Source organism: Fringilla coelebs (assembly GCF_963513975.1).
Source record: "Fringilla coelebs genome assembly, chromosome: 8".
NCBI classification, from domain to species: Eukaryota; Metazoa; Chordata; class Aves; order Passeriformes; family Fringillidae; genus Fringilla; species Fringilla coelebs.
The window spans coordinates 16720321-16733241 of record NC_140066.1 but is presented as its reverse complement, the minus strand read 5'-3'; the positions used below and the strand labels follow the sequence as shown (position 1 = coordinate 16733241).

Sequence of the window (12921 nt, the reverse complement as noted above, 5' to 3'; positions counted from 1 at the left end):
AGTCAGGAATCAGGAAACAACTTTTCCTATATAAAGCACACACATGGCATAGAACCAGCATAACTGGAGTGATAAATCTGTATCCATTTTTCCTACACTAGTCAAGACTTACATAATTTTGCGACCCTAAATTACAGCACACAACCTGTAAACCTTGAATCTTACAATGCTGTCGTACTTGACAAAAGGCTTGCAAGAAGTCTCGAGAAAGAAAATTGTGCAAGTTTGTTTCACCTGCCTGCATCAAATAAAACCAGTGCTTTTCAGCTTCTTATCTGACATAAAAAGGAGATGACAGGTTGAAGGTGTAAGATTCACTTTGGAAAATATGTTGCATCATTGTGAAGCCCAAGAGAAAGTAAGCTTGGCTGTTTGACTTCATTTTTGTATCACTTAATTCAACAGAAAAAACAAGATCACAAAGCCACAGTAATAGAGAAGGCAATGAGACTCATAAAATATTCTCTTCCACAATTCCACATTCTGCATTAATTATTTTCTGTTCTGTTTTATTTTTGTCCTATGACCGAACCTTGGCAGACTGATATGCAGTCATGATGTATATATATATAGCATGGAACTCCCAAGAGCATTTAAATCCATGCCACAATACTGAAAAGCTAAAAACAAAAGTCAATGCCACACATGATTCCAGGAATCCTCCCAATCACCATGGGGGAATTAGTTTTATGAATTGCAAATGAAAGTTTGTTTAAGATACTAAGTCCTCTATGAAAATGTGCTATTAGAAAGAAGAGGGGAAGTAACAACAATTCTTGAATCAGCTTTCTTTTTACCTTGAAATATTTTCTAATAATTTCATTAGAACAGCCACTATTTCTTAAAATTTCATGCACCTACAAAAGCTGTTGCAGATGCTTACATTTCAGTGACGTTTTCAAAAGTACACACAATCACATCTTATGATGGCTATTGTTTATTTCACAGTCAGTGAAATTAACCTGGCTTAAGATGCTAAATAAGAACAAGAAGGGAAAGAAATAAGTGATGACATCCAGAGGAAACAGTAAGCCACTTGCCAAAAATCTATGGAAAGTCACATCTGTCACAGTAATAGGTGCTGTAATGAAAAAATATACTTAAAAGTTAAAGAGATTTTAAGGTAGAAAAGTAATTGACTGGATTTCACCCTGTGGACTAATCCTACTATGCCCTGGATTACCTACTTGTTCACCTTAGCCTGGTGTCCCATGGCTGGAACATCCCACTGGACTACAAACCTGCTTCTGACACAACACCCATACTGTCTGCATAAATATGGAAGGGGAAAAAAAAGGAAAAAAGAGTAGTAAACACTAGCAAAATGTGTCATTCACTCCATTCCCTCTCCCTGAGGTGTAAGACACACAAGAAGAGCAAGTATACCTTAACAGACCTAAGGACTCCACTGGTCTTAAAGCATGCTAGATTAACATATTCATCCCCTTAAAAAGCCTACTGTTAATAAGTCATTTGGGATGATGCATTTTCCCGGACAAAGGCCATTGGGGCTGATCTATCCATGCAGTATGCCCTCTACAAAGACTAATACAGAATACCAAGTAGTATATAAACATCAGCAGCTAAATTTAGAGAGCAAAAACATCACCCATTGAATACTGATTACACTGAAATGCTATCAAGACAATAGAAAAAAAACCTGCAGAATGATGGCTTCAGAGGTGTGCATTCAAAAGAAAAAAAAACACATCTCTTAACATATACATACATCCATACAAGTATTTTTGTTTATTTAAACAAAGACTTACTCCAGAACCCTGCTCTACAAGATTAGAAGAGACTAAATCCACTTTGGAATCTAATGCAAAAAATTAGATGTGGTAGAGATGGGCATTTCCAAATCAGGACTTCAAAGGGAAGTCTTAGCCTACATTTTTAGCATAAGAATACCCAAGAGACTTTTCTCTAGTCTTAAGAACCAAGCCTGCTAAAGCCATGTTTTACTTGGTCATAGCCTTCTGTTACCCAGAAAATTACAGAGGTCCTCCTGCCAACTTTATCTTCACATGATGATTCCCTGAGCAGGGAATTTTTTTCTTTATTTCTGCCAATTTTAACTTATCTGGTGAAAAGTGAACATATTAGCCAGAAATTAGAGGTACAAATATAGAAGTCTATTTATCATGAAGATCAAATGAATGTTCAAAGAAAGGTTTCAATGCCTCCCCTTACAAAATAAAAAAATCCCAACCAACCAATAAAAAATACAAAACCAAAAGCCCCAAACAAAGCTACAAGCATCCCTTTGCCTTTCTTCTCCAAAACCAGCAAACACAATTCCTGTGCATACAAATATTTAGGCGGTGTAAATTCCAGATGGGCTTACACATTCCCACCTAACTGGCAAAAGGTCTAGTCTCTTTTCCATACAGGGGGGATATAATCTTCCATTGGCAAGGGAGGAAGAGCAGCTCTGTGAAATCTGACATCCCTCCTCTAGACCAAACCTGAGCGTTTGGATTTGCCTTAATTATCTAAGTATAAAGAGTCCAATTTCGCGCAGCACTTTCTATCAAGGACAGTAGGTACACAGCACAATTCATCATCATGGAAAACACAATCAACTAAGGCAGTATCTGCCGTTCACTATCTAAGCAACAGTTTAAACAAGTAAACACAAATAAAACATACAACATGATGGACGTCTGTATTACAAAGAAAAACCCCCAAAAAACAATTAAGACTGCAAATAATTAAACACACTGCACACAGCACATTTTCCCCACCTAGCCTGCTGAAGGAGAAAACCTTTCACGTGCTCATACGGCAGGCAGCCCCACACCAACCAAGCCGACACCTGCTGCAGCGGCCCCGCACTGAGCCGCCTTCCCGCCGCTCCCGGCTGCAGGCGCCCCCGGCCCGCGCGGCCCCGCGCGCTCTCCGCCGCCCCGCGCACGTGCGCAGCCGCCGCCGCCCCGTCCCGCGGCGCGGGCAGCGCGAGCGGGAGCCGCGCCCCGCCCCATGACGTCATCGCTCCGGCCGCGCACCTGATCCCCGGCAGGTCGCGCCTTAAAGGGGCCGCCGCGGCCGCAGCCCCGAGGGGAGGGCCCGCAGCAGCGACGGCCGCGCTCGGCTAACACCCAGCTTCCCCCGGAGGGCACGCTGTGCCGCCCCCCACGGCTTCCAGCGCCTCTCCCCCACCTCTCGGCATCGCCGAGAGACCCTTCAGCCGCGTCCTGCCCTCGGACGCCTGCAGCCCTCCTCCCCGGAAAGAACTACCCCAGGGTGCCGATTATGGAAATAATTTGGGAGAGCTAACCACTCGCCCGGTGGATTTTAGCAACACACATCAAATCCTTTTCCATTCTTTCCACAGCTCTTTTTAAGAGGCGACCGTGGCCATAGTAAGATGCGCCTCTCTGATTCTTCCCATCCAAGAATCCAAATAGCTACAGTTTCTAGGAACTTGAAGGCCACAGCTTTCCTCTTTTACCCCAGAACCACAATACCAGTCTGCTCATCGGTAAAGTACAGCTTGACCATTCTCAGCATCATATTCAGAACCAGACACAGAATAAGAACTGCTGTATTTCTGCCAGAAGAAACCAGCCAATGTAACATGGTACAAAACTGATAACCACTTAGTTTGTATCATCAACAAACAAGACACTCAAAATGCAATTGGGGCAAATAAAACTTATCACTATCCTCTTCCCTAATCAAAATCAATTGTCCTCTTACCCTGCTCAGTGATCCTCTGTACTAAGGAAATTTGCTGGAGGACAAGAGACCTTTAAATCAGTATCTGCATCACTTCAACTCAAGACAGGCAAAAACCATGAAATGGGGAAGAGACGATAATGAAATGGAAGATACAAATACTGAAAGTTCCTATTCAAAACACAAATTTGAACAGAAACATGGCAGTTTCTATACTCATTTCTCATTTCTACCTCATTTCTATCTACCCACATCTACTTATGCTATTTATATCTAATCCATACAGAAAAATACTATTCTTACATAGCCAGACATGAAAATATTTCACTCTCACCTAAACCTCAAGGAGGTTGCTGGGACTTTCAAGGTGCAGGCACTTTTTGAATTCTCTCACTACTGTTATCAGCCACCAGTCTAGACAGACTACCAGGATTAACCATCATGTCTTCCAACTTTCAGGGCAAGTTCATGCAAATGAATTCATCTCTGTCTGCTCCAATTCATTATCTGTAAAATGGACAAATGACACTATCCTAATTCTCACGCATGCTCGCAGGGATAGTTCCTCCTTGTAGATATCAAAGATGAAGTAATAATAGAGTACAATGTCACTCATCCTCCAACTACTATCAAAGAACTTTTATTTAACCTTCTACAGCTGTTTCTAAATAATTATTTGATTCTGCAAAAGTTCCCCTTTTACTTTGTTTCTGTGTATGGGTTCCACTATCAATTACACCAGCACTCATCAAAAACGGCGTTGGCCATTGGAAGTGCAGCATTCAGAAAAGAGGAGAGACAATTCTGCTGGGCATATGGGAACAGGCTGAATTGTACTTCAACGAAATATAACCTCATACATAAGCTTTTGCTTCTTGCTTTATTAGTAAGGAGATACCATAAATATACATGTAATCAGATACTTCAATTCCATTCAACTCTTGCTTTCCCTTCAAGAGATTATGGCTCCCCCCTCCCACGACATTTCCAGGCACCCAGATGTCCAAGAACATTTTCTTTATGTTTAGACCCCTTTCTTTCCCCCGCCCCCATTTCCCTGAGTACTTATAAAATCTGTGTTTCTGCTTTAGTGAGCTTAGTTGCCTAAGACTACTATACTAAATAATCCGGACTATTTTCCAGAAAATGATGAATGTGATACGGCATGTTTTCTAAAATAGAATTTCACTTCCATACTAATCTCAGATTGCATGTGGACAGAAGTTATACAATCTTATTTTATTTAGGTACTTAAAAAAAAAAAAGTAAATGCCTAATGCTTCTAGAACTAAGGCACCTCATCCCCTCAGCTCCCTAGGCTATTATTTAAACATGACATTTTTTTGCTTTTTATATTTCATTCTAAGGTGAGAAAACATGTGGAAGAATGGAAACAGTTATACTACACTATAATTAAAAAACTCTACTTATTGTCAAAAGCTAGGACGCCAGTTCATTAGTGCTAGTTTCAATTCAGCACCTAATTTGCTAAAATTGAGCACCTCATTTGCTAAAATTTTAGTGGCAAACATGTAGTGGGATTTTATTTTAAAGTATATTTAGAACAGACTTAATTATTGATAACAATAAATGTGGAATTTAAATTCACTCAAATACACTTTTCCCTAAATAAACATAGTTTTAATCAGTTTTAAATGTCACATTAAAAAATAATCCCTTGCTTGATTGTTATCCATCCTGTTTGGTGTCTTTTTGATAACTGAGCTCCCACCCTCAGAAAGATGTCTGTGCAACTTCAATTGGAGCCTGGAAGTCAGCTCTTTACAGCTGACAGATCGACTATTGTCTGTGACATGTTTGCCGTGCTATTGCTTATCCAGGCTATTGTGTTCCCTTCCTGTTGCCTTCCCCTAGAACTAATAAATTAAACCAACATATTTACACATTATACCATCCAACACAGCTATCCCACTCACACTGTTGAATAAGCAAGACTTAGTTGAATAAGTAAAATTACAGCCCAATTCTGTCTTGCACAGTGAAATCACGACAAAATCACTTCCGGACTTTATTTTATGTATGGAACATTGGATTTTTACCCACATTTCAGTAGCTTAAATAAATTCAGCGTACTTTTAGCTCTCTAAATAAATTGATGTCACTTAGGAGCACTTAGCTACTAAGTTTCTAATATAACATGAACTTCATTTACTTCTGTTGCAATAAGATAATTCAAACTCCACAGTGAAAGGGACTGCAGCTGTCTCACTAAATTTCAAGTTTGGACTGTAATTCTGCTACAGAGTCTTCATAATACCACACTTTATGCTTATAAATAAAGCTTCTATTATGCTTTTTAATGTTATCCTACAAAGAGACAGACAAATACTAGGTATTATGACATCTAATAGCCTAATCCAGCATTCCACAATGAACAGCATTTTTCCTCCACCAAATAAAGCAAAGCAAAAGTAATTTTTGTTGGCCCAAAGTTAATTATCTTCATTAAGTCAAGCCCAGAAAGTACAACATGATGCAACATAAACAGTAGGTAAGACAGGTCTGTGCTTCCTCAGTAGATTTGCAAATGCAGCTAAACAAGGAACTCCAGTTCCAGAAAGCTAAATTATTTAAGGCATGTACATTCCAAGTCTAAGAAAAAATAAAGCCATGAGTTTTCTGACCTACCTATGGCTTTCAAAAACAATAGATAAGAAACAACATGAAATTATCCACTGATGAGCAGCCATTTGCTGTCGTAAATTTCACTGCAACCATGCAAGGGAAAAGCAGCTCTAGTGTCCTAACCTCGGGCACTGGCATCAGCTCAGCTCCCAGCTCAGCAGCATCACAGCACTCATAAACCCCAGGCCTTCTTAAGTACATCATTTGAATCACACCAAATGCTGGCTTGGCCTCCTACACCCAGTACTTAGAGCTGGTTGATGAGGCTGCAACATCCTGCAAGTTCCATACTACGGCATCTCTTTATTACACATTCCTCCTACGTAGCAGTCTTACCCTCCAGTTCCAGTGGCAGATGCTACTGGCATTCTCTCTGAGGCTTAGTTTTCAAAGATTATCTTATCATTGAGTCTCCCTGGACAATAACTGTCTTACTTTGCATTCCACTACAGTAAGGGTCCTCCTATTTATTCCTAGTATCGATATCACCTACTAGATTCATACAGCTAACTCTACATTTTCTACTTAAAAGCAAAAGTTTCTGGCTCCAGTGGTTAAAAATAATACCATTAAAATATGGCCAGAGCTTGAAAAAGCACCAATGTTAGTTTTCCACATAGATTTGTCTGGAAAAGCTGATTATCAACATTTAAATAATAAATGTCAACAGTAACTTTTCTTGCAGATAATATGAACACAAACATCCAGCTAGGAAAGCAAGGTATGTGATGCAGTAAAAATAATAGAATTCACAGCACTTAACACAAATTCTATATGTGATGGAGAAGCAAAATAGTAGCAGAGGAGAGAGAGAGAGACAGAAGTTCAAATGATCCCCTCAAAACCAAAACAAATATTTTTAAGTCAGTCACCCTGATCCTTTCTGTAATATGGAAAAACCTCCACCTCTTAAAAGCTCCAGTGTCTCCCTGCAGGATGCTGAACTCCTAATGCTTCCATAACAGACATCTGCCCTGTGTGTAAAGACTGCCCATGGGAGAAAGGAAGGGAAATATTAGGCAAAAACATAAATTGAAAAGAGCTCTTAATAAGTTATTAGAGCAAAGGAATACTAAATGCTGGTATTTCCTTCACATTTACTTTAACAAAAAACTCCATTAAAAACTGCTTGGAGCTGTGACAAATTCCATTCTCAGGTGCAAAATTCAGGTTTGGCTGGCTACACTGTACACAGGCTGTTGGCTTTGACTCACAAAATCTCTCTGAGCAAACAGAAACTAAGAATGCTAAGTAAGGTAATTTCCAACTGCAATAATTAAAGACACAAATTCGAGGGTATAACAATGCAAATAAAGACTCGAAGTATACTAACAACATATGTTACACCCCTAGGTAACTAAAGCTTGTATTAATTTCTTAGTGGAGAAACAGACAATGGAAACTGGGAAAGATTTTATAAACAAGACAATTACCAACAGTACACTCCTTGTTTTCATATGCTAATAATACGTCCAATACCCAGAGTGCTGGAGAAACAACTGAAGTCATTATGAAAATGAGAAAGAAATAAAAGTTAGCTACTGACAGGCTTGTTTAGGGCCCATGAAAAGGAAAAAAGAGCTGCAAAGCTTGTGTGGTAGAACTCTTACTTGCCTAGTTAGATACCAACAAAAAAAACAGATGAGGCTAGAGTTAGAGGCTGTTAGAACTCAAAGGACTGGCAACATGAAGACTGATTGCATCACAATTTTGTCATGTGGATACTTGACACAGGGTAAATTGTCTCCACGTACAAAGTGTTCATTTTTTACTCAGTAACATTCCAAAAGGCTATATGTACTGTTCATCAATCTTAAAAATAATGTTGTTGTTCAAAAAACAGCTAAATAAAATACCTGAGGACAAAGAACAGTCAGCTATCTCAGCAACCGGTCCTTTGTTCGTGATGAGACCTAAGTTACGGTTTTTGCAACATTTTAAGATCACTCATCTTTCCTTTTTTTCATGGATGGGCTTTATACCAAACAACTTCCTACCTTCCTGAAATTGCCTACCACATACACATAAAATTACAGCTTCTGGCTCTCTTTTTGGCACTTGCACGCTTACTCCTCTCCCCAGTTCAAATTATTTCAGTCTTTCCAATTAGGCCTCATTTTCTAGACCTCAAATTATTTACTCTTCTCACAAATTCTGCTCAGGTGAACTCTATTTCCTGAGGGCATCTGCCCTAGTGAGATGCAACAGTTCAACAGAGGACTCACACATGGATAAAGAAAAAAACAAAAAAAGATTGTTCTGTCTCTTTTTATCCCTCCTGGTATAACATTTGGCCTTTTACATCAGGAATTCTGGAGAATTATCATCTAATTACTTGTTACATACAGTCTAATTGTGTATTCATGATTTCTGTTAAGTGTAGAACTTCAATCTGTCACTATTTATCTCCTAAGACCTTTTTAAATTTCTCAAAATAATTTTGTGCTCATAAAATTGTGTCTTATGTATATATATTCCCTCCAAGTTCTAGGGGCATTTTTAGTGAATCAATTTTGTAAGCACACTCTCTATTCTATCATCAAGGTCATTAAGAAGAAGATTGAAATGAAGCAGAATGAGTACAGACCCAACAGACCGTGGCAGATCTGCATTCAATACAACGATTTCATTCTGACAGACAATCATTAGTAACCACCTACTAGGCACAGTCATCCACCAAGTCTTGCTCCTACTCTACAAGAGTTTCTTTGAGGTCACATTTCTTCCCTTGTTTGCAGTATTATAGCAAGAAACACTGCCAAAGAACTCACCAACATGAAAAATACTAACAGTCACACTTTTCTTGTCAATTCACTGGCCTTATTGTCATGTTACAGAAGAAAATTAGACTGGCATGACTACTTACTCTTCCTAAATTCATCGTGCTTGTGCCTCATGTTCCTGCTGTCTCCCAGAGGCTTATACTCTCTGCAAGAACTTGTTGAAAATGTGGAAGACAGGATACAGGAAATTATAGACCTTTCCTCTCTTTACCCACCCTCTTTACATTTTCAAGTGTTCCAGCATCTCAGAGGGCAGCTAGCTGTACTGACATAGCTTCCATCACTTTTTTTTCCTTAACCAGTCAAAGGATGCATGCCATCAGTATCCAACCTAATAAATAACCTACCCCAGTAGGTTTTCCATAGTGAAAAAGTATGTGTTTTATTTCCTTCTTGTGCTGATGCTCATTTATACTCCTCTTCTGCTTATGCTTTAAAGGTATTTCCATAGTTCTTACTTCTAGTCCATCTTACAAAACCATGCTGTCTATGAAACCCCTCCGTTGCAAAGCCATGGTTCTGTGGCTGCTAGGAGGGCACTGCGGTGAGTGCAGCTCAGTGGGCAGCGATGCTCCAGGGCGGCCCCAGGCTGTGCAGCCCTCCGGAAAGGTCAGGACACGGCCCTGCAGAAGGAAGGGACACTTCCCACCGGGGTGGCCACTCCTAGTGCAATGCCAACGCAGGAGAGCCGCACTGAGACAGGAACAAAAACAGAGCTCTGCAATCCACTTAACAATCACACTAGCAAGGGAGAACAATTACCAGATCGTTTGCAGCATATTAGCGTCGTTTCTGTGTCCATTATAAAATCTGTCTCTACAGCCAGCCGGGCAGACGGAGCTGGGTTGGATGGGACGCACACACGCAGTACTTTGTTCACAAAATTCAAGCATATACACTGAAGAAGGGATTGCAGATTTAAAAAAAAAAAACAAACAGGATTAAGCCTGACAGAAATGATCCTACAAATACGATGGCTCTCACAGTGTTGATAGCACGGAACACAAACCCAGTAACCCTTCTGTACATTCCTATATTGTTGTACTATTACTTTTAAAACCTTAGTAACTTGCTGTCCTTGCCCAAAATTAAACTGCATAATAATACCCTTATTATAGTACATGTATATGTGGCAGTTGAAGATGTAAATATTTGATTACATTATTTTAAAATACTAACAAAGAACAGGAACAAAAAAGTTTAAAATACATGAGTTAAAGATAACTAATACCTATGTTTTCTTAAGCGTATTGTAGGTTATTCACCAGGCACCCAAATTGTTTATTTCCTTTTCACAAGAATTATGCAATGATTACATAAAACTAAAAAACTGCTCATTATCTTTCGTGTACAGTAAGCATACTCATAGTCTTCTGGCCCTTCCCTTCATTGAAATTTAATCTTCCCAAAAATATCAGCGACCAAAAGAAGTAAGATAGTGGATGAGATAAAGTAATTTACAAGGATAAATATTCAGGTTTCAATTGGTCAGATTTTGGAGAAGGATTTTGTTTATTTACTTGCTTTTTTACTATAGGGATACTAAAGGATTAATGGTTGGAAGGTAGTAAAAATATTACAAATTATATTAATCTTGAACACTAATATTAATCACTAATCACAACTAAATCACTAATGAGATATCATTTTACTGGCCAGTTTGAAGTGGGATGGCATTCAGTATATTTTGGAACAGATATTAAATACTAACTGCTTGATTTTTCTTTTACATGAAGTAGATTGATTACTAGTTCCCATAACAATCATTTCAACTCAAAGCTCAAGAACTTAATATGTTCAGGAAAATTTTCATAATAAGAGGCACATCACCTTGCAGACTTTGTACTGCTACCTCATATATGTGACAGCTATTGATAGGAAAAAAATCACATTGATGCAGTCTCCTAATATTACCCTTAAACTTGGAAAGAAGTAAGAACTCACCCCTATTTATTTCACTGTCTGCAACATGATAGCATGTGAATATAATACATCTGCTCCATTCACAGTCACACTGGAATTCAATACAAACATATTTAGTTTAGTAATTCTTATCACATAATTTGAACCGTTAGTACAGTCTGCATTTACAATGCTTGTTTATACTTAGTTTTAACTGTAAGCTCAGTTGCATCCTGTCTACATGGTCAGGACCTATAACAAGAAATAATTACTGCTGATTACTGTCCAGAAAAAGCCTGTTCTGTGAAGGTAATATTTGTAATTAAATCTAATTTTTGTCTCTTGTGTATAGATATGTACATAAGTTACACTAGCAAAATCATTTGCTAACTCAAAAGAATTCATTGTAATGTTTCATTATGCTACTTCACATATCCTCCAAGAATTTCCACCCCAGTAGAATGTAACAGATTTTAGAACTATTTCTGTAAGAAGACAGACAGTTCAAGATCTGGTTCCTCTTCTCACTGAACTGGGAATGTGACAGCACCGGAACAGCCAGAACACCCAAATTTTATACCAAGTTCTACACTAACATCTTCTGACAAGCCAAGCCTCTGTGCCCATCAATTCTGGCTACTTATGATATGATGTCAAAGTTAATTTTGTTGAAATATCTGCATTGAAAAACTCAAAACAGAATTCCAGTAAAAAAGAAAAGCTGAAAAACATGTCCAGAACTGAGTTCACCAGGATTACTTTGAATCTTCAAACAGTAAAAAGAATTCTGCTTGCTTATGTAGCAAAGACAATAAAATAAATCTTCAACCCCTTGTTTGTCAGAGGAAGCCTCATTTGTGGACATCCCTCACAAGCAGCAATGGAGTGGTGCCATATAAAGCAGCTGACCCCGACTAAAACACATGCATTACTATGCCTGGGTAACAGCTACATACAATTTAACAGGAAAGGATAGAATGAATACTGATGTAATAAGTACTGAGTATAAACTAATGCAGTAGTTAGTGGCCTGGTTCTCATTCTTCTGAAATTTGAACTCTCATAATCTTTTCCACAGTACCAGCCCACAAACAGTTACTATTTGAATGAATAAGCTAAACCTAAAGACATTATTGAAGCAAAATAAATGGTGCATACTCCTTTCTTAAGTATTTACCAACCTCCTCTCCTTTGTATTTGTTTCCCCTTTGACAGATGAACAGCTTTGCAACTTAAAAACTGGTTGCAAAACACGTGATAAGCAAACTCAGTATTAAGGCTCACAAATGTCTGAAATCAAAACACCTGACTCAAGTTCTTCTGACTTTTCCTTCATGTTTTAATTCTCCTTACTGCAAAGGATACAGAAGAGCTGAGTAAACAAGTGATGTCACTGGAGTTTACAAAAGAGGCAGAAATTGCATGAAGTGTAAAGATGCAATGCACATCAATTTATTTCCCGATTACTTACATAATAGATATTGTTGCTTTTTGTTATAGCATCTTGCAAATTTACACCATTTTAAATATGCATTCTAATACTTTGCCTAGCAATTCTACTTGATTATCTACTAGGCAGAGTTATATTTCTAATTAAAACATAACTAAACATGCAATGAAATGACATATAAAATTTATGTCATTCATAACACAAAGCTTTCAGTGTTGGTATCCCGGCTGTATCCTGAAATCCAAAGGTACCAGTAAACATATCTTCCTGTTATGCCCTTCAATAGGAATAAAAAGCTCACAAGGCTGAAATTTAAACAACCTAAGAAAGCAGGACTGATTGCAGCTGTAAACACGTCTGCAATTCCAGTCATGAGTTGCTGCCTAAGGCAGCAACAGCCACTGAAATCACAGAAATTCCCTCCTGGTAGAAACTTCTGTCTGCAAGAAACAGGCTACT

At 38.5% G+C, this 12921-nt stretch overlaps 1 protein-coding gene across 8 annotated transcripts in view; it reads right to left on the bottom strand.

Moving 5' to 3' along the window:
* Positions 1–12921, bottom strand: part of USP54 (ubiquitin specific peptidase 54) — a 91928-nt gene that overhangs the window by 67247 nt on the left and 11760 nt on the right. For 3 of the 8 annotated variants that reach the window (XR_014616367.1, XR_014616368.1, XM_084210900.1), the window contains exon 1: positions 2748–2873. The exons of 1 other annotated variant lie outside the window; for it this stretch is intronic. The gene's annotated coding sequence lies outside the window, so the exon portion shown is untranslated. Of the gene's footprint in view, positions 1–2747; positions 2890–12921 lie in introns of those variants that run through there. 4 more of the 8 variants (XM_084210896.1, XM_084210898.1, XM_084210899.1 and 1 more) reach the window with 3 other exon arrangements.